Source organism: Crocodylus porosus, unplaced genomic scaffold (genome assembly GCF_001723895.1).
Source record: "Crocodylus porosus isolate Cpor-Errol unplaced genomic scaffold, CroPor_comp1, whole genome shotgun sequence".
Lineage (NCBI taxonomy): Eukaryota > Metazoa > Chordata > Crocodylia > Crocodylidae > Crocodylus > Crocodylus porosus.
The window spans coordinates 44,133,579-44,139,664 of record NW_017728931.1 but is presented as its reverse complement, the minus strand read 5'-3'; the positions used below and the strand labels follow the sequence as shown (position 1 = coordinate 44,139,664).

The window sequence follows — 6,086 nt, the reverse complement described above, 5'->3', positions numbered from 1 at the left end:
TCCAGTTTTGGGCTCCACAATTCAAAAAGGATGTGGAGAAGCTTGAGAGAGTCCAGAGAAGAGCCATGTGCATGATCAGAGGTCAGGAAAACAAATCTTACAACGAAAGGCTGAGAGCCAAGGAACTTTAGCCTGGAAAAGCGCAGGCTCAGGGGTGATCTGATGGCCACCTATAAGTTTATCAGGGGTGACCACCAGTGTCTGGGGGAACATCTGTTCACCAGAGCTCCCCAAGGGATGACAAGGTCAAACGGTCATAAACTACTGCAAGACCGTTTTAGGCTGGACATAAGGAAGAATTTCTTTACTGTCCAGGCCCCCAAGATCTGGAATAGCCTGCCATCAGAGGTGGTTCAAGCACCTACATTGAACACCTTCAAGAGAAAATTGGATGCTTATCTTGCTGGGATCCTATGACCCCACCTGATTTCCTGCCCTTCGGGCAGGGGGCTGGACTCGATGATCTTCTGAGGTCCCTTCCAGCCCTAATGTCTATGAAATCTATGAGAATAGCATTGCAAAGAGCAGGTTGTAAACACCTTGGGTAATTTATTATAAAACTTCTAAATTCATGTAATTGCTTTCATTATCTTAAGATTTAGTAATAGCTAACGTTACTCAAAACCAAATATTACACCAAATCTGTCCTAAGGATGTCTTTTTATGGCACATACATATGTTACATTTCTACCAGGAGAACTGCCGTTTCCCTGGTACAAACCACAAGCATACAAACACTGTTTCTATTGAACCAAAAATAGCGGTCCTAGGAGCAAAACAACCCAACTCCAACCCAACAGATGTTGCTCCCAGGGGAACAATACACTTCCCTGCAGCTTAACTTCTCTCCGGGATCAGAAGGAGTCAAGCAACAATGAAAGACTCCCATGCCTTCTGGAGATCAGGGTCATCTTGGTTTGGAGAAGGTGCAAGGGGTAGCTGCTCCCATTCTTCTTGTAGACCAGGAGGAGAGGAACAACCACCATCTACTCTCTGTGGGCTCTTCATACACTGGGGATTCTAGCATGAAAAGCAGGCAGGAGGCTTTGCTGCACTGCTCCATCTTCTTGACTCCCAGGCACTAGGAGGCCCCAGTGTAAGGAATGGGTAGGGGCTTTGGGAGGACAGTAGCAGGCACTGCTCCTCACAGTTTCCCCTGTTCTTGGAAAGGCTTCAAGAGCAGGGAAGTACCAGTTACAGGCTGAACCCTTGTACTACTCCCTCTCCTGGAATTGTTTCTAGCACTGAAAAAGTTCCACCATTAGTAATGAATGCTTGTATGTGGCCTTAGTTATAATGAAATGGGGGGGGTGTTACTTTTTGACCTTTGTTAATCATTTCTGTGTTGTTCTACAGTAATGTCTGTGCTGATACTATTTTGAAGCGAGCACAATAATCTCTATGTGAAAAGACAAAAGTAAGTGCCCAGCTTCATAAACGCAGCATCTGACTATGCATATGACATTGCTTGTATTGTAGACTTTATGACTGAGGTGAGAGCAGAGTACTACGCTTATTTTTCTCTTCAATTCTACATCAGAGAAAAGCTATGACACATTGTAATCCAGGAGGAAAGATCATAAACTCTACTACATTTTTGTCTCTGACAGATATCTTCCACTTAGGAATAACACTGTACAGAGATATATCTATTGTTTGGGGGTTTTTAATATAAACTTTGGCTTAAAGGCTGGTCTGTCGTCATCTCTTAGGAAGTGTTCTGTATGTCATTTGAGGCTATAAATGTTTGCTTTGGCTCATGGAGGAACATATGGATGGTTTGAATTACTGGATATTTCACTACCATCAAAGGTGTTTTTTGTAAGCAGGACAGATTGTAAACTTTAAACTCTTTTAATTCAAAATGGCATAAAATAGATGTACTTTAATGCTGTTGATAGTGGAAATGGAAAATGCAGATAGCATGATTCTAGCATAATCTATTACTGAGATAGCTTTAGTTAAGTAAAACTTTGAGAATGTCTGAAGAGAAAGAACCCTGTACTTTAGCCCAAGGCTGAATGTAATGCATCTCCCTTCAATAAAATAGCTGGTTAAACACCACTGTAACACTGGCACCACCTACTGATCAAATCATGTAACTGTATCACCTTGGAAAATATTTGGGACATCTTTGCTGGCAGAACCCTGGAGGTTTCATAGTTTCATAGTTTCTAGGGTCGGAAGGGACCTGAGCAGATCATCTAGTCCGACCCCTGCCATGGCAGGAAAGAGTACTGGGGTCAAATGACCCCAGCAAGGTGTTCATCCAGCCTCCTCTTAAAGACCCCCAGGGTAGGGGCCAGCACCACTTCTCTTGGAAGCTGGTTCAAAATTCTTTGGGCAGTTGTGGAGCTCGTAAGTCTGAAACCAGACCATGGTCTTGCCAGAATGGTAGAATCTCTTTTTGCAAAAGCCTTTAGCAGAAAAGTGGCTTTCAGATTAATTTGAATTATAGTTTGAGAAAAATACAGTTGTAGGAATCTTCTTCATTAATTCTTTATGACGTAAATATTAGATATGAAGAACTCACTTGAAAACCTGTTTATCTTCCTAGTTTAATTTTCTATCTGTCAGTAAGGCACATACCAGATTCTTCACAACTTAAAAGCACAGGTTGAAATGTATTTTATAGGAATTAGGTACCTCTAGAGTATGGACTGCCAGGCTGAGAAAGGCAGTAGGTGCAGGGCGCACAGTTATTTCTGGTGGGGGGCTGCTTAACAAGTTCTGGTGAGCTGTCAAGGGCTGTGTGGGTAGTCCCACCCCTTGACAGTTGCCCCACCCCCTGGTCGCCATCTTGGCACTGAAAGTCCCACCTCCCTAGCCACTGACTTTTGCCACTGGAAGTACCTCCTTTGCACCCCAGAAAGACTCCTTTAGGGAGGGGGGTTGCCATCTTAGAACCAGAAAAAAACAAAGTCATACATTTGAAGTGAAACACCTACTAGAACATATTTTAATTTCATTACAAAAAATATTTTTTGTCATGATTTGTGTTTGCATAGTCGATATACAGGGGATTGCATAATAACTCAAACATAAATTCTTAGTTTTATATGTTGTGGGGTGTGTGTGTGTATGGTGGCGGGGGTGAGGTGTGCGGGTGTGTGTGTATGGTGGGGTGTGGTGGTGTGTGTGTGAATGGTGGGGTGTGGAGGGGGTGTGGCATAGGGTATATTAGGGGGTTGTGTATATGTCAGATGTTGTGGGGGCAGGGTGTGCATTTGTGGGGTGTGAGGGAGGGTAGAGGTGTGTGGAGAGCCCTGCACTCCCCCCATGGCACAGCAGCAGCAGGCGGGACACTCAGGGCCCTGGTGGCCAGCAGGGTGCAGCCCCCTGCTGGGCAGTCTGTATTGCTGGTGCTCCCACACTCACGCAGCACAGGAGGGAAGCCCTGCACACTGGAGCTGGCAGCCTTCCCTGCCCCCGCAAGAGAAGGTGCCTGGGACTTCTCTCCTGTGCCATGCAGCCCCAGTGGGGAAGACAGCTGGCTCCAGCTCACAGGGCTTCCCTCCCATGCCAAGTGAGTGCAGGGAGCGCTGGCAATACAGATGGCCCCATTGGAGGCTGTGCCCCTCACTGTGGTGTGCAGAGTATGCTATGCCTGGCACCTGCACCGGGGACGAGTGCCCCTGTCTGCTGCTGCAGGCTCTGTGTGCTGGTGCTGTGCACTGTGAGAAGAGTATGGGGAGGCCCTAACACCCCTGCCCCCTGCACACTGCCTTGCACTTCCACGCTGCCCAGCCAAGCTCCACGCTGCCGCTGCCCCCTGGGCACAGGCTTTGCACTGCTGCCAGCCCCAGCCCCATGCTCTGTGCTCCTGCCCAGCTGCAGCTTTGCTCCACTGCTTCCCTACCTGCTGTCCAGAATGAGCAGGAGACTGGGGAAGTGGAGCAGGTCCCCAGGGGCTGCAGCAGCAGCAGCAGCAGCCCTGCCTGGAAGCTGCCTGCTGGCCAAACTGGCTCTTCTGCCCATAAGCGTGGGAGCAGGGCACAATAGGGTGTGTTTGCGAGTATGTGCACACATGGGCACCTCGCTCCCACCCTCAGCTGGGCAGGGTGCAATTCATTGCAAGGTGCCACAGGTCGGATGAAAGTGCTTGGCAGGCTGGATCCAGCCCACAGGTCATATTTTTCCTGCCCCGGTTTAGATACATTTCTCACCATGGTTTGTTTCTCTTGCTGTCCTCAGTATTGCCAGCTTCATAGCTTTAAAGATCAGGTGCTAGGCCTGATAAATTCATTTAGTTGACTTAAAGCAATGCAATATTTTTAAATATAATTCTTAGGGTTTTTTAAATTTCCCTTGTTGCTCTTGAACTTTTTGGGCTCATATTTTTCAAAACTTTCTCTGCAAACATAATGCTAGAATATATTTTAATGAAAACTGAACTTCTCAGGTGATCACCTGACTCCAGAAGCTGAAGCTTTAAGAAAACACTGCTAAATATCACACAACTCATGAGATGTGGCAACATTGTCTCATTTGAGTAACAGAAGCCATCTGTTGTCACACCTCTGCTCAGATTTTAATACAGTAAAATCTCTGTTATCCAGCATGAGTGAGGAATGGGGGTGCTGATAATCTCAAAATTCTGGTTATCTGTTATAGTCAAGGAAAATGGTGCTGCATATAATGTATTGTGCATTGGTGGTTCAATGGTAGAATTCCTGCTTGCCATGTAGGAGACCTGGGTTCAATTCCCAGCCAATGCAGGTGCTACAGGTGAATACTTTGCATATATGAGCAGCTTGAGGTAGTCTTTGACATGCAGCTATTTTGGATAGGCATCTGGCTAGGGTCATCTGACCCTAAGACTCTTCCCTGCCTAGGCAGGGGTTCGGGCTTGATGATCTGTTGAGGTCCCTTCTGACCCTAGCATCTGTGAATCTATATGTGTAGTGCAAATTTTCAAAGAATTAGTGTACAATGCATTAAAGTATAACATGCCGTATAAAGAATAAAACAGTATACAGATGAAAATGCCATTATAGTTAGCCACTCCAAACGTCAGGGCAGCCCGGGTGCAGGCTGCTGCAGTAGGGGGGAGGGGCGTGCACACTCAGATACACTATACAGATACCTGCAGAGTGGCACATCAGACAGAAAAGTGGTGCAGCATGATATGCGTACTCAGATACTCACAGAGAGGCACAGCAGAGAGCAAAGTGGCACGGCGCCATGTGCGTTCTGCTGCTGAAATTCTGGTTAAGTATTCTGGCTAGTTAAATGCCAGATAACAGAGATTTTACTGTATTAGACTGGATCTAAACAACCTCTATCATGCTGTCTTTTGCATTTCCTCTTGGCTGTGTTAAGTACACTTTCAGTGGTTCTGTCTATTTTATCAACATCATATAGAAAGAATTCCTTCTTTAAAATAACTCTAAACCATGTAGTATGTTTTTCCTCATATGTTTTTTCTTTCTAATTTTTGTTTTCAGGTATGTATACAACCTGCAACTTTAATGTGGCTTTGGTTTTAAGTAGTATTAATACTGATTTCAACTGTATTTTTCTTTTCCTTTCAGACAATGACTGACTTCTTTGTAAAATCTCACTGTTTATGAGATGTAGCATCACAGTTCTGTCCCTGCAAAGATATCAAATGTTAGTTATATTGTATACTGATTGCTGTTACTTCATGGTTCAAACGCAAGAACTTTTCTACATATTTAGGACTAAGTCTTGTATGATCCAGAATCAGCTTTCTCCAAAATTTGTTTGGATAGTCAGTCTTATTATATTTGGTAGCTTTCATCTTATGAATCAGTAATTGAAACACTCCTTTCTATGGTCCTGACCAATGCAATTCTTTTTCTGTCCCTCTGATAGCTGCTACTTCCCTATCACATCAAACATAATTTGTAAGTTACTTGTCTTACTTTCAAGATAGTTTACAACCTGTCCTCACTTTCTGTCATTTCGTATTCAGTAGAAAAAGGCCAACTCCTAAGTTTAATCAGCTCATGACTCCAGCCTCCGTTGCCCACCCATTAAACTATCAAATGTGCATCATAACCCTTTCTCCCATTTTGTCCCTTATACTTGGAAAGAGCTCCTGGTAAACATCTGTATAGCGA

At 44.8% G+C, this 6,086-nt stretch overlaps 1 non-coding gene across 1 annotated transcript; it reads left to right on the top strand.

Annotated features, from left to right (window-relative positions):
- Positions 1-4,647: 4,647 nt before the first annotated feature.
- On the top strand, positions 4,648-4,718 carry TRNAG-GCC. The gene has a single exon. It is a non-coding gene; the product is annotated as a tRNA-Gly (tRNA).
- The last annotated feature ends 1,368 nt before the right edge of the window (positions 4,719-6,086 follow it).